At 41.9% G+C, this 16,178-nt stretch overlaps 1 protein-coding gene across 1 annotated transcript in view; it reads right to left on the bottom strand.

The window, feature by feature from the left end:
* LOC126267409 (calcium-binding mitochondrial carrier protein SCaMC-2) overlaps positions 1-16,178 on the bottom strand; it is a 211,145-nt gene that overhangs the window by 79,836 nt on the left and 115,131 nt on the right. The gene's annotated exons all lie outside the window — the stretch shown is intronic.

Genomic DNA, 16,178 nt, shown 5'->3' on the forward strand with positions numbered 1-16,178 from the left:
ATAAAATTGTGAAAGCTGTTCAAGGCTATTACCTGAGTATTTTGGTGTAAGGGCTTGCGGTCTTCGGTGGTTCTGAAAATATCTGCACAATAGAACAAATGTTGACATCTTGCGCTGTGTGCCTTGTGGGTAATAATTCACTCAGGGCACTTGCTGCGACAGTCATAGGGCTGACTGCATAAAAATCAGCTGACTGGAGACCAAATCTGAAATTACTCAGAAACTGCGCTACGTTCAGGTTTCAGTTCTATTGCTAAACCTGGATCCACCGAAGAAAGTTCAGATTTGATGTGAGGTAGCACGTAACATGCTTGGCAACACGGCTGAAATCGGCTATCGCGCTTCGACCGCAGATATTTATCATAGATCATAGATACACAGTATTTATTGTCGGAGGTATCGTGTTATAACTATGGAAGCAAGTAAATAGATAAAGGAACGAGCCTCAAACTTTTATCAATACGAGAAAGAGTCACTGCTAGAAATTTCGTTGGGCCAGTAGAAAGATATAACTGAGAGCAAAAAAGAAAAGATAAAGTCACTGCGGTCAATAAGGTAAAGCAAGATAAAGGCATGGAGAGAAGTTGCTGTTGACTTTAATACTCTTTAACATCGGGACAGATCGTGATTGGAAGAGTTTAAAGATGTGTTATGAAAATGTTAAGAACAGGGCCAAGAAAACATTTGCGCATGACATGGTAAAATTTCAAGACGTTCTTTCTAGTTATTACGTTCAATTTTTTATGTATGTGGTATGTAAACTGGAGCAAAATAGTGACAAATCTTTCCAAGGTTGAAATTCATAAAACTGGAAGCGGTAATTTCGTAAGGCCTGCGGTTACAGAAAGTGGACAAAAGGTAACTGCAGCATTGGAGCCACATTTTTTTCTTATTTCCAACCCCTAAGACGACGATGCAGATGCAAATTTTCATTCTGAAGTTTTTTGCAGTGGTTTGTAAACATTTTGATAAGATTGCATAAATTCTTTTAATCAAAGTTCGTTGCGTAAAAAGTAGTTTATAACATTCTTGTTCTGATACAGCTACAAATAATGCATGTGCGTAGAATTGTCATAGAAGTTTAACGACGCGTTCGTAGTTAAAAATTTAATACGAATCGCATAGTTACTGCTACTGGTGCCGAGAGAGAACACACAAGACGATGAATAGTTATTAGTTGCTGTCAAAATTCCCGTACTTCTGTCCACTGCAAACATTTCACATAAATTACGAGTCGTCTCCCAAGAGCTGTTACGAGATCGATCATTACGTACACTATCAATACAGAAAAATTATTTCGACTATTGACGGGGTGTCACACATTAAATGCTTACCGTTTTTTTGTGCAACCAACTTTTATTATTTCATTTGGTATCTATATAGATATAAAAAAAAAGGTTATGAATCGTAAAGCCACAATACTATAAACTGACGATTATATCTGAACCTGACTTTGAAAAGCGAATTTTCGTTAGTTAAGATATGATGCGACTGCAGGCGAAATGCTCTGGGATTAACGTTTATACAACTCAGATTTCCACGTTAGGCCTGACCTGAGGTGGTTTTCGGTCTTAATCTACGGTTAAATGCTCTATACAATTGGTCCATAATGTTCACTTTACTCTTCGACCTGAAGCTTGCGCTCAGTACTGCTTGGTTCCATACTGATTTGTTTTTCCGGCAGTGTTATTGTACACTTGCTCTGATGCACAGCAGAATGGATAGGTTAACTGATTAAAAGTTGGCCGCTATGCGCCTTGTACGTGGGGGTCACTAAACACATTAGATGAGCGCCACAACGCTTCGCTTATCACTTCCCGTAGCGATGGCAACCACATCACACAACTTCTATATATTACAGGCTTTCCCCACTGCCGTGAAGGTCTTTTTGTAGCTACAAACGTAACTTAAGTAATAACCGAATAAATTTTAATTACATTACTATTCCATAACCTGTATCTGAAGACAGTGGCGTAGCTAGCATGGGTGGCATTCGGGGCGGGTATTTTGCGCTGTCAGCCCACTAATAAAAACTCTTAAAACTAATAAAACTGGGTACGTGTCAAGTATGAATTTAAAAATTATGACCTTAGAGTCAGTAAATCAAATTGTTATGCATTACATTAATATAAAGTATTATACACTAGTACATAGTATATACTCTATACATCAATATGCATCCTTTAGAAAACTATTTGCTAAAGCGAGACACAAACACTTAAAATTTCCTTCTAGCTTCCACAGTCGCAAATGCTGATATCACATCTTCATAATTAATATTGTACATCATGTTCGATAGTTAACATGGTAAGATTATTTAGCCTCGTGTTGCTCTTTGTTGAACCTAATTAATTTTTTGTTAAATTTAACTTTCTGAAGCTTCTCTGACTTGAAGAAACGGATACGCAAATCGTAATAATAACTTTAGAACAAGCATAAGGTTTGGAAGAGCGTCTTTAAAATCCCATTTCACTATGAATTTCAAAAAGGCAGCGCGTGCCCAATCGGAAACTAAAATTTGCTGCCTCTAATGGCTTCTCAGCCTTGGAACCTCATCGAGGATTTCTCCTTGTTACTTCATCATAAAAATTTTTGAAACAGCTAGTTTCAACTCCTTATTGACAGTCAAAAGCAAAGTACTTGGCTGCACAGCCTCGAACAATAGGGCGACATCTTCAATGGACTATGCTCTGGTTTAAAGTTCAATAGTGAATCGGGCAAGACATTCCAACATATTCTTTTGATGCTCAGTTATCAGTGTGTCCTGTATCGGTGGCTAATTCACTCGCCATCGGGTTTTATGACCCATTTTTCTTTCTATTGGAATGTCTTATTACCCTGATTTTTTCACAGCAAGACGTACGACCTCATTTTTGTTCAGCATAAAAAAGTACCTATTTTTATATCTGAGTGCAACCGAAAAACAATTTACTTCTCTCAGTACATCATTCCAAAAGTAAAGATAGCAAAGAAATGTGAAATTACATACAGCAGGTAAAAGATTTTGTGCAACACCTTTGGTGTACAAATTTTCGTGTTTATCATCAATTGCAACGGAAACCCTAACGAAATATTCCGCCACTGCTTTAACTGTAGCATGATGAGCACTCCAACGTGTTTAGAGTCTTTGAACAGATACTTTGCTGTGTTTAATAAGAACACTCCAGCAACTGCTGGAAGCAGAAAAAAATGTAATAATGGTAACTACTATTCCGAAAAATGTTACACAAGACACATTCTGTGCAAAGGAATGTTGGCCACATAAATTAATTGAATGATCGATACATCCAACAATAACTGCTTTATTGTTTTTTGCTTTAATAGTTTTACAGGGTGTTTCAAAAATGACCGGTATATTTGAGACGGCAATACAAACTAAACGAGCAGCGATAGAAATACACCGTTTGTTGCAATATGCTTGGGACAACAGTACATTTTCAGGCAGACAAACTTTCGAAATTACAGTAGTTACAATTGTCAACAACAGATGGCGCTGCAAGTGATGTGAAAGCAACTGGTCAGCCAGAACGGTGTTCGTCGGTCACTGAGTCGCGACCATTCTTGAACTGCTCCACCCACTTGTAAAAATTTCCACGATTCGTACAACCTTCGACATAAAATTTAAGACATTCTACAGTATATATTCATTGGTTTCTCGCCTTCAGCAAGTAAAAACACGAACAACAGAACGTTGTTCAATTAATGTGGACGTTTCAAGCGGACTTGTTATCTTGAAATGTATTTTTGGAGGTTGTAAACAAAACACTGTTGTTACATCAGCTGATGAGGACTCATCCCAGTGATACCAGCTTAAAGCCAATAAAGTACCAAACTTGCCCTACTTAACAGTTTTTTCCCCATACCAATTTGTCTCTCTAATTACTGAATGACCCTCGAATTATTAGTCTTTGATAGTAATAACATTACCAACGTTATCACAATGACTTTCAGTACTTTCTTCTGATTTGTCTTCAAGGGTTATTTTTATATCTGTATTGTTGCTGCTGCCTTCTGAATATGAGATGATGTTATCAGAATCATTTCTCGCATCAACTTGAGAATCAGTTTCTTCTGAGCAACTTTGGCTATCTTCAGTTTTTGTTTGAAGATGGTGCCAGACACTATGAAGTTTTACCCTGGTTTGCTTTTTCTCTGCTGAAATCCGCTTTTTTCTCTTAGATGTAGAACACCTTGAGGCTCATTTATTTGATTAGGTCTTTGAAAGATGTACTTAAAAAAAATTTCTCAAATAGTATAGCCAATCTCACATACACTCGTGTGGTATTTTGTGAAAAAGTGGGCTGAAAGGCAGTGACAAAAAGTCCTTTCCTGTTGGAAATATTTCTGATGCAACGTTTGAAATAGGTAGCTTATGCTTCTACCGAAACCAGCAAAGAAATGTACGGAGTAACTCTTGGCTGCATTTTATAGCCTGCATTATACACAGTTCCTGAAGCGACGGCAATCATGTTTACAATATTGATATATTTTATATATTTTGTTACAGATTAAACTATCCTGTCCACTAAACTTTGTTTTAGTTGCTCGAACAGTCCACGAGTGTACTACCGGTCCATAGTGTCCAACGGGCACAATATTTCGGCGATCAGACATGTCGCTATCGTCAGGTGCACTGACTAACTGAACTCCTGAGGGCGGGCGGCCGTCTTAAATCCCGTCCTCTCCCGAGGCGTTGTTTACGCGGTCCGCGCCCGCGTCAGCGGTCGGTGAGACGCTGTCGTCGATGTAACTGCCTCGTCCGCCCTAGTCTCCCGTTCGTTTCTTTTGCTGAGCGCCTTTTTAATTAGAGTCAATGCTGGTTCCCATGCCCTGCTGAGATTCTAGCCGCAATCTCGGTTGATGAGTCCGTCGCTGGTACGAATTTCGATAGCCTCTCTAACGACGCTGCACCAGTATTTAGATGTCTGTGCCAAGACCCTGGTATGTTGGTAGTCCATTTCGTAATTTTCGGACAAACCGTGCTCTACGACCGCCGACTTGTTGGGGTATACAAGTCGAGTGTGCCTCTGATGTTTTCGGCAACGATCTTCGATGGTGCGCACTGTATGTCCAACGTAAGTCTTCCCAGATTGACACGGAATCCGGTATATGCCGGCCTTCCGCAAACCGAGATCGTCTTTGACACTTCCCAATAATGCTCGCGTTTTATTATTGGGAAGTGTCAAAGACGATCTCGGTTTGCAGAAGACCAGCGTATACCAGATTCCGTGTCAATCTAGGAAGACTTGTATTGGACATACAGTGTGCGCCATCGAAGATCGTTGCCGAGATCATCAGAGGCACACTCGACTTGGGTTTCCAACAAGTCGGCGGTCGCAGAGCACTGTTTGTCCGAACATTACGAAATGGACTACCGACATACCAGGGTCTGGGCACAGACATCTAAATACTGGGACGGACTCATCAACCGAGATTGCGGCTACAACCTAAGCAGGGCATGGGAACCAGCACTGAGTCTAATTAAAAATACGCTCATCAACGGAAACGAACGGGCGACTAGGGCGGACGACGCAGTTACACAGACGCCATCACAGACGCCGACGTCAACGTCTCACCGACCGCTGACTCGTGGGCGCGGACCGCGGACAGAACGCCTCGCTGGAAGACGGGATTTAAGACGGCCGCCGGCTCTCAGGAGATTACCATACAACGGAACACGACAGACTACCTACAAAAACTTCAGACCTGGCTGACAAAGTATCGAATTCGACCTAAACCGGCCAAAACATAAACCATACTCTTTCAGCACAGACATCGAACCAGGAACAAAAACCAAAACACAGACGACATACGACTGATCTTTTGGAACACGTCACTGACGCTCACAGATTCCGCGAAGTACCTAGGCGTGTTCCTAGACAAACATCTAAACTGGCAGACGCACATCACCTACCCCCTCGCAGAACAAGGAAACGACAAGGACTTACACGACAGGTGCCGGGACGCCTCCATGGCTGCCGCCTGGAGACGGCCCTGCACACTTACAAGACCTTCGTCAGACCGGCCCTGGAATATGAAGCCGCACCCCTGGCCGCTCTGGCGAAACTCCGTAGCATCACCAGACTCCCCCCTCAGACACCGAGCAATGACGTGTGTGACATCAACATAGAACCCCTACAAACTCGACTAACGAAACTATGCGCCAACTGTGGCAGACACATACTGACGAAACGAAAAGACATGGAGGTCTTATTGACCTCTACAATCCAGGAAAGACGACGCCCAAAGTACAAATATACTCACCCTGCGCGCGTACAGTGGCACAAAACACGTCTTTCACTTCCCAGACCTGGCTCTCACCATGACCCCACTCATAAACGACGCCCACACTCCCCCCCCCCCCCCCCCCCAAAAATCACGACGCCAGGCAATAGGCAACGATCCTACACACACACACACACACACACACACACACACACACACACACACACACACACACACACACACACACACACACACAAAAACACAAAAAGCAACACGAATCGAAAAAGCAACACGAATCGAAAAACAATAAACAAGCACAAAACTGATCAGCCAAATAATAGTAATATTAACAAGTAGCATATTACTAAACCCTTCTAGATGAAATTCTCTTTAGATCCAAATCTATACCTTCCTATATTCTTCTTATGAACATATGGTAAACACAAAATGAAAATCCGCTAAATGTAAAAATCTGCATCACATATCTCCTGCAATCTACGCTTATTCACTAGATCCTGTCATACCCGATCGCACCAAGTAGCTAAAATAAATTTATTTTGCCACAGCAGAAACACTCATGTACAACTAATCGACAAAAATAACATAGTAATAACAGCCAACGCAATAACCTCAGAAGAAAGACTCATATCTAAATTTATGTTTTCCTTCTCATTTTTATTGTTTTTATATTTTTTCTGTGCTTTTATAAATGTCTTTTAAATGTTAAAATCAAAATATTGTAAATCCTAGATTTTCTCATAGTGATTATACGTATCACAAGCGCAAACATATGAAATAAAGAAGCAAAAATTCTTACGGAAGGAAATGAAGTGTGCTAAAAATGTCAGCGCACCTGACGACGGCGACGTATCTGATCGCCGAAATATCGTGCCCGTTGGACACTATGGACCGGCAGCAAACACGTGAACTTTTCGAGCGAGAAATACGCCGAGGGAAACTGAAGAATCACTTGGTTTTAGTCGTTTACAAGATATTTTTTCAGCTCTTTCATAGCACACTGTCGAAGTAACAATGATTCACTCCATGTCAATCGAAGTTCACAACAAGAAAGAAACGAGAAATGAAACAGCCGACAGGAGACGACGATTTTGGGGGAACCCCGATTGAGCCGCAGGGCTATGAAAATTAAAAGAACAGAAGGTGTGTCCTAAACAGTCTGTCCAGTATACGGTGAGCTCAAACGCTCAAGCTGAGCTCCGTAGTAGTCGCTGTACTTCGTGCCTTCTATCACAGCTGCCAATTCAAGCGATCTACTGTTTGGTACGAATTACGTTTACTGGAATGCATTTCCAAAAGTGGCGGCTGGTGGTATTTGAAGTTGGCCGTTGCACCGAAGTTTAAGGGTTGCATTTTTGAGACGTTTACAAGGGAAAGAATTTCTGATCTCGGCGCCTGGTTCCCGACGTCCTTTATACACGACCCTCAAGAAATATAAAATGCAGTTATCCTGATAAGATATTTTCTCCGAAGTCTTACCCTCAAAACAAATATGAATGAAGCAAGAATGTTATGTTTGCTTCTGAAATATCGATATTGGTCATATTCTGGGTGGCGTACTCTAGCGGCTAGGATAACAAATAAACGTTGTAGGAGGAGAAAATGCTGGAAAAAGTGTTCTCCATAGACTGGTGCTGCCTCGCGGAGCATATGGAACAATATCTAGTTGACTAGAACACCCTGTGAAGTCACTGCAAAGTTACCAGGTGCTGCAGACAGTCCTGTACTCGACCCTTTTCCAATGGGCCGCACTGTCCGCCAGAGAGATGCCGTTTGCTTCGAGCACAGCTCCGTTTGTTTTTGAGTCCCCTACGACACAATAGAGCGTTGGACGACCAAAGGTATCATATTTCATGGTACATATTAGTCTTACTAAACCAATAGACTAAAAGGGAACAGGCCAAATGTAAAATTGAGAGTTGTGCAACACTGCAACAACGCCACGCACTGCCGCTGCATTTAAATACCTGTGGTACGATGTATTACACATGAGTTGTGTATGTTCTTTCCGTCATACTGTACCGCGTTTAAACGTGAGAGCCATTTAATTGTGCTTACACAGTTGTTCTACTTCCGTGAAATATTTCTACCATAGCAGATAATCAGCACGAAAATGAAGTTGCCAGAACCGTAAGACCGCTGTCCCCCGCACTGCCCATCCTCTGCTAACATCTCTATCTGCTAACATCACTGGAGTGAGCTCATTATAGAGACACAAACTACATACCTTGATCGGTATTTTACCTAGTCTCGAGTTGACAGACGGAATTTTAGTCAAAAGAAAGAAGATATGTTTAGTTATTACATATTAAAAATATACTCGCTTTACGGCACACGGTTGGCATCCAGAGCGGGCAATATTTGAAATCTGAGGATCAGGAAGAAAAAAAAAAAAGTTTTCATTATTTTAACTGGATGTTACATCCAGAATGAGATTTTCACTTGCCCGCGAAAGGCAAAGGTCCCGAGTTAGAGTCTCGGTGTGGCACACAGTTTTAATCTGCCAGGAAGTTTCATGGCTGTTACATCGATTGCAACGGTTACACGGATCCCCTGCTTATTTTGTCAGATATTGAATAGTTTCATTTGTCAGGATATGTAAACAACAAGAATTGCAGATAATGGTGGCAGGACAACCTACATATTCCGCGTGAAGACACACTCCACTGAAAAGATGTTTGTTGTGTGTGGTCAGGCATGCGCATTACTGGCCCCATATTTTTCAATTACACCTTAAACAATGACATATCGAGAGATCTTATGACTCCTATGCACAATTAACGGATTCAGAGAAGCTGTATGAGGTATTCCGACAAAATGGAGCAACCACTCACACATCCAACCAAAGGATGGCCCCCATCACCAACATGTTCCCTGCAGGCAGATTTGTCAATAGAGTTCTCTGCCCCCCCCCTCCCCCCCATGTCCCGGGACTTAACACCGTTTAATTTTTATTTATGAGGTACGCCAAAAAGCAAGGTGAATGCTGACAATCCTCGCACAACATACGGTCTTAACCGGAACATTACTTGGGAAATTAACATAAAGCCTGTTGAATTACAGTGAATTGCCGGTAACGTCACACTTTTAAGTCAGCGATGCCTGGATGCCCATGACCACCGTTTCCAGCATCTCTTACGAACAGGTAACCAGAGGTTTTTTAACGTGCCGCAACACGACATGGCATGGACTCTACTAATATCTCAAATAGCTATGGAGGGAACTGACACCATGAATCCTGGAGGGTTGTCCATAAATCCATAAGAGTACGAAGGGGTGGAGATCTCGGGTCTACTGACGCAGGGGATATAACCCGTCGGCTTTGACCAATGACATCATACATTAGTCATAGTAGTGTCTTCACTTCGAGGCATAGATGATAAAACAGTCTGTGCTCCGGATAAGCGCTATCACTGTACATTAAAATAATTATTCGTAATGATATTGAGGTAATTTGGAGTATTAGTTTGTTAATGTAGAACAATATTTAGTGTCTTATTTTCATTATAGGAATGGATTTGTCTGTTTGTCCGTATGTAATTTTCGTTACTGTCTGTCTACGCGAGCTTCGGTTATTCCTCGATATTTCCGTGTGGTAAGTTCACTTTTCCATTTGCTTCTTTCACTGTATTTCACTATTTTGACATATTCCACTGTTTAATTCCACCAATATGTGTACTTTCGTGTTGTGAAGTACGCAATAGAAATTTCTCAGCTGTCGATCTTCTTTCGTTTCCCAGCACTAGTATCAGTGACACATTTTCGAATGTGTACTTGCTATTTTACAGGAAAAACCCCGACACAACTAAAATTTGTATCACGTCCTTCACTTCGCTTTTACACTGACCACACAACTAAAGTTTGTATCCCGTCCTTCACTTCGCCTTTACACTGACGCTACTTATGTCAATTGGCGAGCAAGATAACAAATGTAACGAATGGGATACTATTAGCGTCCAAGGCAACAAGAAAACTGTACCCCATAATGATGTACGGGATACAAATTGTACATGTGTCGTATTCTTGTCTCCGTGTAGTTCAACTGAGGTACAGGTTGCAAATGATACGTACGTCTATTTCCACCTTTTCGTTTCCAGTATACATATACAGAGGTCAACGGAAGTCTGGTATACATATATTAAATACGTAGGTCCTTCTGTCATCATCAGTAGTAGTACTGATATGTACGTAACAAAAGAATAATAGCGGAGACGAAATGAACAACACATCTACAATTTGTATCCCGTTTTCCACTTAGGGTTTGATACATCGTTCAAGTGAAGAACAGGACATAAACGTTAGTGAAAACGAAGAAATCGGCGCACGCTGAACTTGTATCCCGTACTGCACTTAAGCAATACAGTTCGAAAGAGTTTCGAGATATAACTGACACACATCTAACGTGATATATTCTTTGCTAGTAATATATTTCTTCATTTCTTTCCATTGTATTTTGCGGAGAAATACTAAGATACAAACACGCGATATCGTTAACGTGAAAATACTACTGGCCCTTATATATGTGAAGTACAGTTTTTCTCTCTTGTATTCCTTTGTTTCTGAACATTCTTCTCGGATCTTTCATCTTTGTAATACATGCTCTCTGGCCAATTCTGACGTCTTGGTCAAAGCCGACGGGTTGTATCCCCTACTAAACTAGACCCGAGATCTCTTCTGAAGAGCAAGTTGCGAGGCACCCCAGATATTCTCAATAACATTCATGTGGCCAGCGGAAGTGCTTAAACTCAGAAGAGCGTTCTTGGAGCCACTCTGTAGCAATTCTGGACATGTGTGGTATTACATTGTCCTGCTGGAATTGCCCAAGTCCACTGGAATGGACAATGGACATGATTGGATGCGGGCGATTGGACAGGATTTTTACGTAAGTGTCATCAGTCAGAGTCTTATCTAAACATATTGGGGGTCCCCTCTCACCACAACTGCACACGCCCCATACAATTACAGAATCTCCACCAGCTTGAACACTCCCTTGCTGACATGCAGAGTCCATGGTTTCATGGAGTTGTTTCCATACCAGTACACGTCCAGCCGCTCGATACAATTTGAAATGAGACTCGTCCGACCAGGTAACATGTTTCCAGTCAACAACAGTCCGATGTCGGTGTTGACGGGCCTGACGAAGCGTAAAGCTTCGTGTCGTGCAGCCATCAAGGGTACAAGAGTGGCCCTTCGGCTCCGAAAGCCCATATCGATTATGTTTTAGCTGAATGATTCACACACTGACACTTTTTTATTTCCCAGCACTGATATCTGCAGCACTTTGCGGAAGGGACGCACTTCCGTCGAGTTGAAGGATTCTCTCCAGTCGCCGTTGGTCTCTTTCTTGCTGGGTCTTTTTGCGGCCGCGGCGATGACTGAGATATGATTCACCGAATTCCTGATATTCACGGTACACTCGTGAAATAGTCATACGGGAAAATGACCACTTCATCGCTACCTTGGAGATGCTGTGTCTCATCGCTCGTGCACCGACTATCACCACGTTCAAACTCACTTAAATCTTGATAACTTGCCATTGTAGCAGCAGTAACCGATTTAACAACTGTGCCAGACACTTGTCTTACATAGGCGTCGCCAACCACAGCGCCGTATTCAGCCTGTTTACATATCCCTGTATTTGAATACTCCCGCCAACACCAATTTCTTTGGCGCTTCAATGTAGTTGGCTCACCGTTACTTTATCTCGGAAGTGAGGCGTGCGGACTTTATACGGGACGCACTGTAAAAGAAAAGGGTGGTGGTGGTGGTGGTGGTGGTGGTGGTGGTGGTGGTGGTGGTGAGGGGGACGACGACGACACAATTCAGAATGGACTGAAAACCTGTCACTTAACCATTGTCATCGTCTCTGCTACTTGTGTTAGTTGCATGCACGCAGCACACGGGCAAAGGCGTGAAAGTTGTACTTGTCCATGAGTGAACGCACCACTCACTGGTAAAATTTTCAAATATTTAGTACTAAATTTATTTCTGTCAACAGTCCAAAGTAATGTGATTTTTCTCCTAGCGACTGCTTTTATACGTAAATACTACCTGCAGTCTTTATTGAGCAATACACAGGTGTCAAAAATCGTTCCTGTTGTACGAAGATGAATCCGAAATGTCGTGCTTCTCATCGACTCCATTCAGACACAAACACGGACTCTAAAGCGCACACCAATTCGAACTCGCGTAATGACTTCCAATGCCTAATTACGAGCAAGACGCAACAGGTCCCTAATCCAGCACAATCCATTTTGGCGCAGAACAACCTGGATCGTATTTTCAACTCTGACACTTGACGACAATGATACCGAGATAGTATCATGGTAGATTCTAGATAAGGTATTGAAATCTAACTTCATCCACATAAGGCAAAAACAGAATCAGTTTCTAAATCCAGTATTAACTACATTTTCCATGGCTAGGTGAGGCGTAATACAAGACTGGATTGATATGTCTTACTGAGAAACCTGTCTTAAATAGCTGCTGGATTTCTATACACCAGGAAATAAAAAGAGAAAAGACTGATCTTTTACGCATATCTTGAAACGTGTTAAGAAAGGTAACAACTCTGATAGGAGAGAAGGCCCAGCCTGCTAATTATATATATATATATATATATATATATATATATATATATATATATATATATATAGAGAGAGAGAGAGAGAGAGAGAGAGAGAGAGAGAGCGCACGCGTTCACATCGGATAAAGCGCTTTCTTACAAACTGCAGTTGAACAGTCATTGGCTTGCAAATATCTTAAGCTACATAATTTTTGGAGAGGATCACTTACCTCGTTCGCACGATTTCGAAGAGAGCGTCTCATAGCAACGAACACAAGTTTACAGCAATGTCATAACATTGTTAGCACGCCGTGGTAGCTTCCTAGGTTTGGAGCGGGAGAGAGGCATCGCTAAGAAACTGACGAACATAGTATAGTTTTTAGGCACCAGTTAATATTTCTCAGTTATTGCCCTTATTTATTACCAACTAAAATAACACACTTCCCCAACTTGTACAAAACACATAATATCCTATTTTCAAGCTTCATAAGAATAACCAGTATGTGTTCAGTGTATTTGGAATAAGCCCAGAATAAAATACGAGATGAAAGAACATGGTGAGGTTGCATTCAAGTCGAATGCGTGCGGAAAAGTGACCGAGGAGTATGTAATATAATTATGTAACTTCGTAAGTCTGCAGATAGTGGAACTGACAAGGGGTGGGGAGAGGGAGGGGGAAGGGGAAGGGGAGGTGGTGGAAGGGAAGATGTTCTGTACTTATGGAAATCGGTTTGCTCGTGTTACAGTTGGCAGCCAGATTCTGAACTCTATATATTCTGGTTTAGGTTAAACGTTTGCAGTAATTCCGCGCCTTTCTCTCGCCTTTATAAAATTCTCGTGAGGAAGGGCGATTGGCGATTCACGTCTTGTCGACGGCAAAGTCATTAGAGACATAGCAAAAGTTCGGACTAAGAAAGGAAATCGGCCATGTCCCATCAAGGGAACCACACCGACATTCGTTGTAAGTGATTTAGGGAAATTACGGAAAAACTAAATTTGGACGGCATGGAAACGCGTTGAACCGTAGTCTTCCCAGGTACGAGTCCAATGTCTTTATAACTGCACCACCTTAATCAGTCAAACTTTTCGAAACTGCCTTTAATTTTCTCGGTGAACATGCAACGCATCTTTAACAACATGCTACGCCAATGCTGAAGTACCTTCCACACGGTTCATACCAATTAACGGATCTAATGTAGTATCCCACGTTATGCAAGACATGTTCTAGAACGGTGTGCATTTATATCGCAAATCCTGATTCCCGTAGGAGTCCAGACGATATTTATGCATTCGCACTGAAACAAACGTCAAAGGGTCCCTGCCCTCTTGTGTTAGAGCAGACATCAATCGTGATTACGCTGCTTGTACATACATGTCAACATGAAATAAAGGGAGGGAGGGAGGGAGGGAGGGAGGGAGGGAGGGAGGGAGGGAGGGAGGGAGGAGACGCCTGCGTTAATTTCGTGAATCTGCCAGGGACCATCTCCTGATAGCCGTAGCGGTTAGGGCTGCCGCTCATGAAAAGCGATAAACTCGAGTTTGAGTCTCGGCCTGCCGCAAATTTTCAACTTTTGCCTTTGCAGTGCCACAATGCCCTGTGCGGCTAACCGTCACAGTTCCCACCCCTCCTTTGCCTTTCCTTCCCCTTCCTACATTCCACGTCTTCATGCGTGTACCAGCCGCATCATCACGAGTGATATCTGTTCGGTCAGACATGTCCGACAGAAAGACACCACTGAGAACGCACAGAACGTTCAAGCTGTCAGAAAAGTCCTCCTTTGGGACGTTATTCAACTCGCGCTTCACACTGGCTTGCATGTCGGTTATGTCGTCAAAGTGTTGACCATTCATACGAATTTCTGCACTTTGTCGTTTTGTAGTAAGTTCGTATTGATAACACAAAGTATCGTCAGCTGTAATTATTTCTTCCAGGAAAGATCTGCGCGTGTTTTAAATTTCAATCCCTTCCCTTTTTTTTTCAGGAATCAAGGTGCGTGGGACAAACTTGTACACACTTCAAAACATTCCGAAAATTTTCTGGAACAGCTGATTTACACGTCATGCACCTTTGAGATCTGTGACAACGTTGTCCACACGGCCCGCTCTGACGGACGATCTCGTCCTCATGCCTTCTAACAGTCAAGGAAAACAGCTTCAAACCAGAACAACCAACGACCGCCAGTTCTGGTTTCTACCGGTTTCTACTGAATTTCGCGTTCTGGTGGTTACTTCGCATTCTGTGTTTTCTCTATATGTAATATACATGTTGCTCCATTCAGAGTGCCACACCCACGTTGTTCTCGTGTCCTTGGTCTCCCGTCGTCATACACCATGTGACTGCATGCCTGTAGCTGCTGATAAAAAAACAATGTTATTTGGATGTTAAATGTTGCAAACGACTCGACGGTCAGCGTGCAAGAGTTGCGAACGACATGTTACAGAACAACGACGACTCCTAAAACTCCCGACATTTCAGCACAGCTCCCCTAGTCAATCACACGTGTAGTTGAAATGCCTAGCTGAGCGTAATATTACGCAGTTGTCGATTTTATAATTCTTTCTAGCCAGCTAACAAAACACCTTTACTGATTCACTAATTCTTTTGCCCCAAACTACATCCGTAACGACGAATACGAAGTGGGCACTTAAACGCTACGAGTATGGAGCAGCGGCTTTTTTAAAACAATTTGTGTGTACGATTACAGAATATGACTAAGAATAAGATAGTACTTCCTGTGAATTTCAACAAATGCGGGGAAATATTTGAAAGGGTTATATTGGAAAGAAATACATATTTTCTCTATTCGAAAGTAGTACCCCTAACGTACATTATTGGACTTTTATTCTAGATTACATGAGCTCACGTAACATATTTTTTAATATTTTTGAGCTGCAGGGGCTGTTCCCAGTAAGGTTCCTTCTTCTCTAATTTTTTTTGCGTATTAAGCTGTGCTATCAGTCACAATGTAAACAACTCATTCATAGTGTCAATCTTTCTATTCTTAGCTTCGTTGTCTTTTTGGGGAGATAATTGTGCTCTATTCCATAACCATTAACTACCAATTATGTTATACAAAATGTTGCAGACGTACTGTGACAGCCATTTTTTCTCTAAAACTACATGTTCGTGGCTTTTATGGGTCGTTTTTACGTAAAATATGAAGGACGAACAAAGTGAACTTTCCTTTCCTTGCAATACTTTGGAAACTGTTGAAAACGAGGTCAAGTTCATAATTTCCGCATAAAGGGAATCCGAATCTATGATAAATCTATCAAAAACGTTGTCGGAAAAGCTTTATGCCGCGCAGTTTTGACAAAAACAAATGTCTTCCTGCAACTGGCAGATTAAACAGCGATCAAAGGCAGATAC

This window comes from Schistocerca gregaria, chromosome 4, assembly GCF_023897955.1.
Source record: "Schistocerca gregaria isolate iqSchGreg1 chromosome 4, iqSchGreg1.2, whole genome shotgun sequence".
In the NCBI taxonomy this organism is placed as follows: Eukaryota; Metazoa; Arthropoda; class Insecta; order Orthoptera; family Acrididae; genus Schistocerca; species Schistocerca gregaria.